Raw genomic sequence first — 11,961 nt, 5'->3', positions numbered from 1 at the left:
AAAGAAAGAGATAGATAAATAGATAGAGAAAGACAGACAAACAGAGAGAGAGAGAGAGAGAGAGAGAGAGAGAGAGAGAGAGAGAGAGAGAGAGAGGAGAGGGAGAAACGTCAAGACACGGCGAACGACGTCGATCGTACTTCTTTCTTTCTCCTTCTTTTTCACGTCGAAAACGTCACGCACGAACGACGTCGGGAGAGGAGAGAAAGAGAAGAGAGGAAGGAGCCGCGTGTGCTCGCCTCGTCGAAGTCCACGAGCGATTGACTCCCGCGCGGCACGCGCGAGGGGACCGTTCCGGAGGGAGGAACGCTCGGGGGAGGGTGGGAGAAGCGGCGCCGACGGCCGCGGAGGAGAACGAAGCGCCGCGACGAGGGAGGGAGTGCTCGACTGCCGTCGCAGTAAGAGAACGAGGTGGAGAGGGCCAAGCGATGCCAGCGGCCGTGCTGCTGCTGCTGCTGTTGCCGCTGCTGCTGCCGCTGCCGCTGCCGCTACCGTTCTTGATGGTGGTAGTACTGTTAATGGTAGTGGTGCTGGTGATGCTGGTGGAGAAGGGTTGGTACGGCGCGTGCCACTACACGCTAGCAGGTGTACTGCGCGTGCCCAGAAATCTTCTTTCCACCTCTTCCCTCTCTTCGCGATACCCTCCTCGCCCTCTCTCTCTTTCTCTCTCTCTCTCTCTCTCTCTCTCTCTCTCTCTTTATCTTTATCTTTATCTGTGTCTCCGTCTCTCTCTCTCTCTCTCTATTCTATCCAAACCTTCGTGACTTCTCCCTCCCTCTTTCCTATCGCATTCGTGAAGTTTTCTCTCTCTTTATCTATTTCTCCCTCTCTCTCTCTCCTTTTGCCTTCTTCCTCCTTTTTTGTCTCTCTTACTCTTCCTTTCCCTGTCTCCGTCGTCGTTGCCTTCTTCTTCCGGTCGCGGTCGTTATTATTCCGTTTCTTGTCCCAGGCGCGGCCGTCCCGCGACTAATTTACACGCGTTACGTTACGTATCCGACTCGGCCCGATTCACATCTTTTACGATTTTCTTAAAAAAAAAGAAGAACAAAAAAAAAGGAAAAAGAAAGAAAAAACTAAAGGAACATCCTTAATATCAACTTGATCAACCGATCGAGATAACATTCGATGATTTGTAATCTTTTTTCTTCCAACGAGTCTCTCCGATCGATTTTATCGATTCACCCGACTTATCGACCGATTCGATTTGATTCATTAAAATTTGATAGAGTATAATGTCATAAGTAATTTTTATCGATTTTTAAACGAATCGAAATTGCGATCGCTAGCGAGTATTTTTTAGACCCTAAAAATCGGCTACGTATCGATCCCGTTCTCACAACGCGTTCGATCCTACTTTCGCTTTGGAACGACCGGTGAGATAACTTTGACGTTCTTCTCACGTACGGCACTCATTATATTCACATTCGACGTCTTTCGGTTCTTGTTATAATCACGATAAAGACGAAAATACTCTACTGACCGATATCAATCGAATTCCATCTTCGTTTATTTTACGTCTCGTGAAAAACATCGATCGATGGGTAAGTACTTTGTCGAAAATTAGCAAAGATCGAATCGTCGGTTTAACCTGGGACAGAATTTCGCGAACGACAAAAATCTCCTTTATAAATATTTCAAGTAAGTGAAAAATCTCGGTAAACGATTAACGATGGTGAGAGAAAATAAAAGAAAATGGAAAGAGAGAACGAGTAGGGCACTTTGTTTTAAAAATAAAATAAAGAAAGTACAAAGGAGGACGAAAAGAGAAAGAGTAAGGGAAGAATAAGGATTCTTTTAAATATCGTCGTACGGTTATCGTCGGTTACGATGTTAAAACAACACTAAGAGATGAGTATGAAAACGAAGGAGGAAGAGGTTTGCCGCGCTCGATCGGTGCTCGTACGATGTCGCGTCTCGTCGGCTCGGCGACACCACGAACCTCCTCCCACGGTTCTATCGGAACTGTCACGCGGCGCACGTGGTTTCGTGGTAGCGCAAGGCGTCGACATCCCCCGCACGAACAACCTGACGGCCCGAGGAGTCGTCAGCCACTGACTCCCCGACTCGACTCTCGAAAGAGGAGGCCTCGCCTGCCTGCCTGCTTGTCTGTCTGCCAGTCTGCCTGCCTGCCTGCTGCCTGCCTGCCTGCCTGCCTGCCTGCCTACTTGCCTGCCTGCTCGCTTGCTTGCTTGCTTGCTTGCTTGCTTGCTTGCTTTCTTGCTTGCTTGCCTGGCTGCCCGATGCTAGTCGACCGACGCTACTCGGTGAACATCGGCCAGCTTCGGTGAATAGCATGGCCCGAACGAGTCCGACCGAGCCCGAAGCCGTTTCGTTCCTTTCGATGTGCCTCCTCCTTTATACATGTATATACGCTGCTTGATACATATGAATTTGTGTTCCGTGTCTGCTGCGGATCTCTGTCTGTGTGTATACGATTCGACACGACGAGCGACGCGACGCTCCTACCGGACGCCTCGATGCCACCGACCACAACGACGACGACGACGACGATGACGACGACGACGACGACGACGACGACGACGACGACAGCGGCGGCGGACTTTGAGAGACTCTCTCCCCTTCTCTCCCTCTTTCACTCCCTCTTTCAAGAACCTTATACCACCATCCCACCATCGTCGCTATACCGTACGGCGTATTATCGTCGCATACAATTCCAATAGTCGTACGCTACGTACGGCTCGCGTGCCATCGGCCGAAGTGAAACGCGAAAGGGTGGGGGTGAAACATCGGACTACCTGCGCACCGGGTCACCCACCCGATGCCCGCTATCCGACTACCTACACTTCCCTCAAACCCTGCCAAAAGTTTTTCCATTACCGCGCTTACGGAAAGTAGAGAGAGACCTTATCGTTTCGAAAAAGCGTATACCATCCTGAGGGAAATTTTCCAGGAAAAGAATGAGTTAATTCCGAGAGGGAACAAAATTTTTCCTGATACATTAACGATCTTATCTGTTTTCTTTTTTTCGTTCCAGTTTTTTTTTTCTTTTTTTACAATCGCTCGCGTTGAATCTAATTTTACAATTACCTCCATAGAAGAAAGAAAAAAAAAAAAAAAGAGAGAAAGTAAAGAAAACTAAATCTGCCGATCGTTTTCAACGAGCAAATTGTTTTCGATCATTATCAAATTATTTGGAAGTTGTAAAAGGTACTTGGTGCGATAGAACGCGAGACGCGTTAATAGAATTCTTTGGATTCTCAAAGGAAGGAAAGTCGCGAGCGCGACTTAAAGGCCTCCCACGCGAAGCGGCGACGGAGCTTTTCGCGCATACACACGCATACATATATACATACATACATACATACACACACATATACATACACATACACATACACATACACGTACACGTAGAGTCGCGTTCGCGACGCGTCGCCCGCACTTCCAACCTCCACCAACGCTTGGCGGTTGCGTCATCACGGTTTCACGGTGCGCGCTGGGATTCGTCGATCGCGCGCGCGCAACAGCCGACGCATCTGTACCGCTCTGCTTACGCTTACTACAAATCCGCGCCAGTGGTGCTCGATCTCGTCGTTCGGATTTCTTTCCTGCTATTTTTCTTTTTTTTTCTTTTTTTTTTTTCATTTCTTCGAATAGCTCCGACCGTAACAATTAATCCGAAAATATTTTTCTGATCAAATCGTTCACACATTTGCACGATCATTTGTAATTAGTTCGAACGAATGATTATTATATCTCGTATGGATAGACTGTGATGGCCGATTCCATTTTATATTTCAAATCTGATCTTTCTTCCGATATCACGATTCTTTCGAATAGCTGCACGATAAGAGATAATAAATGTTCGCGCTATGAAGAGCGATCGTTGTAAACAGCTAGACGTGTATCCAACGCCACGTTTCCTTCACGATGCTCCGCCGATGCTTGCTCGCGCGAGGAACCTCGACCTTAACCTTAGAGCGCGTAACGTGTGTATTTTCCGCTCGGTAGCGTTCCTCGCGTGTTTACTACTTGCGATTATTTGATTCGCACGATGTTTCTAGGAGGAAACGAATTCGAAAAGATTTCACGGACAAACATGCATACGTACGTATTTACTTTTACGTATGTAAGTATGTTTTCGTCTTTAGAAAAATTCTTTAAGCGTTCGATGAATATCTTTTTATATCTTGAAATAGAAATTTTTGCGCATTATCGCGTTCGTTGTAACGTCGTAGAATCGTTGATCGTGTAATATCGTGGGGAAAAAAAACGGCACTGCTAACGGAGCACAGAGAGTCGAAGATAAAGCCGACCAGAAGTTAGGATTAACAGTCAATTATTATATTTATCAGAAATTAAGAGAGCCGAACGATCGAGAGAAGTTTTTCTTGTAAGCTTTGAGACAATGCCTCTCGACTTGCAACTAGAAACTTTCCCGTCTATTAAATATGCAACGAATTATCGATCGATAAATTTGAATCAGTTTAAATTGTTTCTCGTTCGTAGGAACGAGAAAAGTTTCAGAAGCAGATTAAACGTTTTCCATGATTTTTAGATTTAACGTTTGCGCTCAAAATTACCAACTTTTGATCAACAGTAATCGATCATGGCGATATTCAAACGCTTGTTATCTGTCGAAGATACTTCAAAAAAAAAAAATCTTTGAAAACATAAAAGGAAGGACAAAGATATATCATATTTAATAATATAAAATCTATTAATTCTTTTTATTAAAAGGAAAGGACAAAATGTTAGGTAAACTATAACCCATATTTTCGAAAGAAGGACGGATAAAAAGTGCTGACCCAGCACTCCTCGGCTGGGACTTGGAGGACGTGCAATTTCCTGAGGAGGAACGTAGAGGGATAACGAAGTACGCTTTCCCTCTACGCGGAATTATTGGATCGCCACGCGAACCTCGCATACGAATGCGACGTTAATATCTGTAAGCTATCTCTCTCTCTCTTTCTCTCATTTTCTCATTTACGAGAGGGATGGTTCGAGCTTTTAATTAAGTCTAACGCGGCTGCCGTAAAGGCGAAGTACGCGCGTTACGAGCGACGCCACCTATGCCACTGACCATTGTCTCGCTTATGTTAGTCGTACAAATACACAATAGATATGCGCGCGCGTGCACACACGTACGAAAGGGGGGCATAAGGATAGCGACGACGATGACGACGACGATGGTGACGGCGACGGCGACGACGACGGCGACGACGACGACGACGACGACGACGACGACGACGACGACGACGACGACGACGACGACGACGACGACGACGAGGGTACCTGTGGCGGTTGGTATGGGCGTTGAGGACGTTGCACTGAACCGCTTCGCCCCGTGAGAACGACGGGAGCACAGAAAGAACGGTGGAACGAGCGATACGTATATGTGTGTGTGCGTGTATGTGAGAGAAAGAGGAAAGGGAGAGAAAGAGAGAGAGAGAGAGAGAGAGAGAGAGAGAGAGAGAGAGAGAGAGAGAGCTGCAACCGCCAATACCGCCATCCTTTTGCCGCCACCGCCACCATCCTTATCCTTTTCAGAATAAGCGTCATGAACATCCCGAGTAACGTAATAACCCTCTTCTTCCCTCTCCCTTTCCACTCATTCGCGTTAACCATGTACACATATATAAGAATTTCGTTCGATTTTTCGCGGAGTCCGTCAGAGAGAAGAGATTTCGCTGCTCATCGATTTATCTCCAGGAACGTGAATTATTCTTTTTCTTTTTTTTTTTTTACATATAATTTAAACCGTCCTAGGATTACGAACGGCGTACTTACTTTTCGTTGGTATATATCCTTAAGAATCATCGATCCTTTCTTGTCGCGTACTTTCAAGCCGGACTATTTTTGAAATGTCCATGGAGAGAGAAAGCCAGTCGATTCTACATACATATATTATATGATATATATTTGTATCTTCCCACTCTCCGTCTCTCTCTCTCTCTCTCTCTCTCTCTCTCTCTCTTGTCGACTTCATTTCTCTCGAGCTCGCTCGCGACACTCGGCGAAAGAAGAAGGCAACCGCGATATTATCCGGCACAATGAGCGTACGAAAGAAAGGATTTTGAGCGAGCAAGAGCAATAGAGAGAAAGAGAAGGACTAGTGGAAAGAGAAAGGTACTCCAGGGCGATGCCATCTCTCGCTGATTTGCGAGAGATCGTTCTCTCTCTCTCTTTCTCTCTTTTTTCTTTCTTTTCTCTCTTTTACTCAGATCCGTTTTTTCTTTCTTTTTGTTGTCATCCATCCCATCAATGCCATCCATTTTTGCATGAGCTTCTCGTCGAAATGCGTGTCTTTCTTGGCGTCGTCACTCCCAACGACGACGACGACGACGACGACGACGACGATCGATTCTCTTTTCTCCATTTTAAATTGATTCATCATCAATTGAGATTCTACGGCTGCGGTTTACGGAGCTAAAATTTACCTCCGTCCAATTCGACTCCGATTCGACGCATTTAAATGCGAATTAAAAAATGCACATCGTGTCACCTGTTGCGCGATACTGTAAATGATACCGCACGAAATTTCGACAGTCGAACTAGATATATTCCGATTATTATGTAAAATCGAGACTCTATATCGTTCTACGAGATAAGTAAGTTATAAAGATCTCCGAAGGATGAGAGTTTGAAAACAAGGAAAGAGTGTAATAATTAACGCCTCCAAAGCTCATACGAGAAAGTAAGAACGATCCCGCGGCGATAATAAAAAAGTTATTTTTCGGGTTCGCTCGCGCATGAACGCGATTAAAAAATTTTTATCAACCGAAGTTTCCCTCGTAAAAATATTCCGTCCAACGTCGGATTTTTCTTATTATCATTGTTTCGCTCTAATAAATTCATAACTTAATATTAAACGCGAATAAATCTTTTCAAGACGAATGGTAAGATGTCCGATTAATCTCTTAACTTCATACGATCTCGTTTCTTATCGATCGTACATATTTCACAATTTTATGTAAAAATAAAAGAGAAATTCTTTTCTTGTTTTTTTTTTTTTATTTATTAAAAAGATTAAAATTTAAAGAATGATACTGATTAACTCGTTATAAATAATACAAGGGCCTATCGAAAGTTATACTTATATTTATAAAAACGATTAGGGTGGAACGTCTTTACTCGCAAAATTCACGAGACTATGCTTTTATCAAGCAAGGTGGAAAATGCGATTGCTGGAAAGGAGACGCGACGCTCTCGACGACGTGCCGCTATTTTGCGTACGCTCGTCACCCAGAGTGGGAAAGAAGGAAGGGTGGAAAACGGAGGGTGGAAACGCCAAGAGCTTCTACAACGAAAGGAGTAACGCATCTCTCTCTCTCTCTCTCTCTCTCTCTCTCTATCTATTTATCTATCTATCTCTATCTCTCCTTTCCTCTTTACATCTATCTCTTTCTCACGTTCTCGGTCTCTTGGAATACTCGAAAGTGCAACGACGCCTGCGCCACGCGAAAGTCTCAATCCACCCTCTGTTGTATCCAGCGTGAACGCTGCGACTGTGGAACTTTCGGGCTACAACTGCCGAGCGTCGGGACGTCGAAACGCAAATCTCTCTCTTTCCCTATCCTTCTTCTTCTTCTTCTTCTTCTCCTCTTCGTCCTCTTTATCTCTCTTTATCTCTCTCTTTCTCTCTATCTTTCTCTCTCCCTCTCTCTTTCACTTTCCTTAGTTTGATACTCTTAGAAATGCTAACGCAAAACTTTTCGATATTTCTTCAGAGTTCGGCTAAAATAATATTATTTTAACCTAAATTATTCTTTAATACTATGGTAAACTTAAATCGTATGATCCATTGCCATTGCCAATGTGTAAAATCGATGAATTTTAAAGGAAAAATTTTCGGAGAAAGAAGATATACTTGAGATAGTTAAATTATTTTCTATTCTTTTTTTCTTTTTTTTTACGTTTAAACTGTGATAAAATAAAGTAAATATCGTTGAGCGATAGGTAACAGTATTTAGTCATGTTTAGACATAACCAAGATAAAATGTCAAACTATTCCCGCGATTCTTCTCGTTACGATTTACGTTTCGGCGTATCCGGCTAACGTACACCGAAGAGTCTTCGACTTATCTCGTAAGGCGCACGGTTAATCATGCGAGTTCAGAGAAACCTGTCGTCAGCAAATTCCACTTGCAAGCAAACTATGTTTTCTCTTTGTTGCGACAAAGGAAAGGCTAGAGAAAAGAGGAAAGTCGAATGAACAGGAGAACAAAATTATTATACCCTACATTGAACGAAATAATTTTTCCAAATTTTTACAAACAATTTTTCTTCGATAACGACAGCAAAATAGGATTTGATCGTATTATCGAAAATAAAAAAAGAAATAATAATAATAAGGAAGACAAAGAAAACAAAAAGAAAAAGAAAGAGAGAGAGAGAGATAACCACTTACCGTAAACGTCGGCAAAAATTAACTTTTAAAAATCTTATTCGGATGTTTTTGCAAAGGTTCCTGCTGCTAAACCAACGAGTTCCTTTCACCGTCCTTTTTAAGAAGGAAATACGCGTGGAAGGATAAAGAAAAAGATCTCGCTGCGAGGGACAAAACGAGAAGGACGCGTGGCTCGTCGAGGCGTAGGCGAGCGCACGAGTTACCCTTTTCAACCTTCGACCCAAAGTATCAACTCGTCTCTCTCTCTCTCTTTCTCTCTCTCTTTTTCTTTCTTTCTCTCTCTCGAGAAGTTCACGTTACAAGATATACACCACACGACAAAAATTTTCCTTTTCCCATAGGAATTGCGAGATGTAACGAGCCTTTTTATGGTCGAGAGATTGGAGCATGAAAAAAATTCATCCGCGAGTAATCCCGATGCGTCTGAACTCGATCTTGAGAGAAAAATGATAAAAAGAAAGAAAGAGAGAGAAAAAAGAAAAAGAAAAGAAAATCAGTCGGTTATAAAAAAAAAAGAAGAGAAAGAAAAATACCTGAGACGAATTTTTCGAAAATTTCCATCTATTTTTTCCTCGACCCTATTACTACGTTTACGTTTACGTTCACGTTTTATAGTCGTTAATGAGAATCTCTGCTTAGGAATGACATCGTACGCTTCTCTTCATTGTCAGTCCCCCTTATACGTGAACACTTGGTATACGTTTCGATGTCGAGACCACGACGACGATGACCGTGCGCTACTTGGTATCACGCTCACACGTAACTGAATTACCGTCGTTGGTTAAACAAATCTCTTCTCGGTAAGAGAACTTCCACGAAAAACAGTGCTCGACATTTATTATCGGTGGAACGTAACCGGCGAATCACGAACATTCTCCTATCGTCACATACTATCCAACGATATTAATCTATTTTAACGAAATAATATTGATATATCACTTTTTTGTCTGTTTGTTTGTTGGTTAATTTTGAGCGCATTTTTTCATTCTATCAAAAAATCAATATTCTATATACACATAAATAGTATATATATATATATATATATATATATATTTCGATGAAAACATATTGTTCTAAATATTTGAATACACTCGATATAACATCGAGTAAAATGGTTTAATAGTCACGAATATAAAGCAAAATTATTGATTTTTATACTTCGTACTTTGCAAGACTTCAACCATCTCCATAGAAACGACTTGACAACGATCGAAAGTACAGCATCCTCGATGCATAGATCGTCGGAGTGGAACTTACCTGAAATAGAAAAGAAAAAATCTTATTAGTCATCCGTTCTAACTCAAGCAACAGGAGACACACGTTTGCTTAGTGTATTCATAAAATCTCATTGTAATACGTTTTCTATTTTACACGTTAATCCTCCACCCTGCTAATACATAACACACAATAAACGTTGAATAATTTTCTACTAAACTCGAATAACTTTGATTATGTATAATTCGAAGCTTATTTCGAAAAGCCATTATCGTTAGAACATTTCAAAACGAGATATATTAATGAACATTATCTCCCTTCTTGCACCCTGTTAAACGTTATCTTTCTTTGATTATTGCCATAGCACAAATTAACGTACAATCGTTCGCGACTATTATTAATTCATCTTTAATAGATACACACTTACACGCACGCACACAGGTTTTTATTTCATAAATATCCAGCTTTACGAAAAAAATGCTTCACAAGAAATTCTTCCTATTTCTCGTAAATTCAAAAGCAGTCCATTATAAAAAACTATAATAAAACTAATACGATAGAAGCGCGATAGGACGAATGTGTTTCGACGAACATGAATCATAATGAGATTTGCCGAAATGGAAAAAAAAAAATAAATAAATACATAAAAACAACAAAAGAAACTTGTCATAGAACGAACGTACACGTTCACCTCCAAACAATTAACCAATGAGTTCCTAGTAATGTCACGGTAATAAAGCACGGGAATGATTTCGCCCGTTATTGTTACTAGCCAGCGAGGACGGTGGGTTCTCGACTCTCTGACATCCGATTCGTTCGCGTGTCCCACTTTTCCCACGCGCGATCGTTGCAATGCTTTCTGCTACTTTGTAGCTTTCACGAGAGCAACGCCTCGACGCTTTAGAGACCGTTACTCCTCGAACATAAATCTTAGTATCTTTTCAAATCATTCGTCCGTACTTTTAGTTGACTCCATCAACCGAAATTATTATACGAAATTATTACAAGGTACGTAAGATAAATTAAAATTCATCGAACGAAGAAATAATTCTTTTTTATATTGTACAATAAGAAATTGTCTTTACTTTTCTTTTTATTTCTCTCTCTCTATCTCTATAATAACGTCTTGCTGTTTATTTTATCCGTATTTAGCTTTACGATCAATCACCACTGAAGTATCCAGAGCAATCATACAAATTGTTCGTATAAATAACTCGGCACTCTTATACTCCGTAGTATAAACTCGAGAATATCGATTTCGTTCTTTCCGTAGACAGCTCCGTAATATCGACTGAAATTTCAATCTGTCTCAAGTGGAAACGTAAAGGGGGCTAGTAGATGGGCCTTAAAGCACGTTCGAACGTAGATAGGAGAAATTACCGAGTTGTGAATCATTGCTTCGAGAACGTCCGTGAGTAGGGCCAGATAGACGCGTCGCGGGAGAGAAAGGAAAGGGCAGAAGAGGATAAGAAGGAGGGTTGGGAGACGCGCAACAGTGTTTACACTTGGCGGTCAATGAACGCCATCCATGATCTCGGAAACCAGACCACGAACGTCTGTCTCATCCTTTCCCTCTCTTTCTCTAACGTCCTAGATCATTTCACGTTTTCTTTAGTTTCTTCGTCCGTACGATTACAAAAATGATGTTACTCTTGTTATTTCTATTTTACGCTTTCGACAACGTATCTAACTTGTTCGTATCAAAAAAATGAAATTCAATTTGAGATATAAACGAACAAATTTGGCAGAGCTATTATTAGTTCCAAAGATTTTCTCTTTACGGTTGTAATTGAAAGGGCATAGTAGGAAATCGGTGGTTTGGGCAATTCACTTCGGAAACATTTTTTAAAATTAAAAGCACCGAGGAGATAGTAGCTAAACGTAGAGTAAAGGAAGAGAGATAGAGAAAAGAGGAAGAGAAATAGATAGATGGATAGATGGATAGATGGATAGATGGATAGATAAAGAGAGAGGCAAAGAGAGAAAGAGAGAGAGAAGAGAGAGAGAAAGAGAGAGAGAGAGAGAGAGAGAGAGGTGGTTTCTCTTTGGCAGCCCCTGAGGCTGGTTCGATTTATCGGCGAATGGATGAATCCGGGTGCAGGGCCGCGTAAACGGCCAGGAGGGCGATGCTTGCATAAAGTGGTGGAAAATTCGGGTTGAAACCTGTGAAAGCGAGGAAAGAAGATCAATAAAGTGGTGTGCCATACTGTCGGTGCCACTGGTGTGTCGTTGTATAGTGGCTGCTTCGTTGGTGTGTATTATTAAGCGGAGGTGTAGAGATAGCTAGAGCGAACGAGACGAGACGAGACGAAAGAGAGAGAGGGGGAGAGGGAGAGGGAGAGAGAGAGAAAGAGGGGGAGAGAGAGAGAAAGAGAGAG

The 11,961-nt window shown here is 42.2% G+C and overlaps 1 protein-coding gene across 6 annotated transcripts in view; it reads right to left on the bottom strand.

The window, feature by feature from the left end:
- LOC127072773 (neurogenic protein mastermind-like) overlaps positions 1-11,961 on the bottom strand; it is a 158,478-nt gene that overhangs the window by 78,094 nt on the left and 68,423 nt on the right. Inside the window, exon 1 of one of the 6 annotated variants that reach the window (XM_051013478.1) lies at positions 1,811-2,107. The exons of 3 other annotated variants lie outside the window; for them this stretch is intronic. The gene's annotated coding sequence lies outside the window, so the exon portion shown is untranslated. Of the gene's footprint in view, positions 1-140; positions 846-1,810; positions 2,108-11,961 lie in introns of those variants that run through there. 2 more of the 6 variants (XM_051013480.1, XM_051013479.1) reach the window with 2 other exon arrangements.

The sequence above is a fragment of the Vespula vulgaris genome, chromosome 2 (assembly GCF_905475345.1).
Source record: "Vespula vulgaris chromosome 2, iyVesVulg1.1, whole genome shotgun sequence".
Lineage (NCBI taxonomy): Eukaryota > Metazoa > Arthropoda > Insecta > Hymenoptera > Vespidae > Vespula > Vespula vulgaris.
This window is presented reverse-complemented; position numbering and strand designations above follow the sequence as displayed.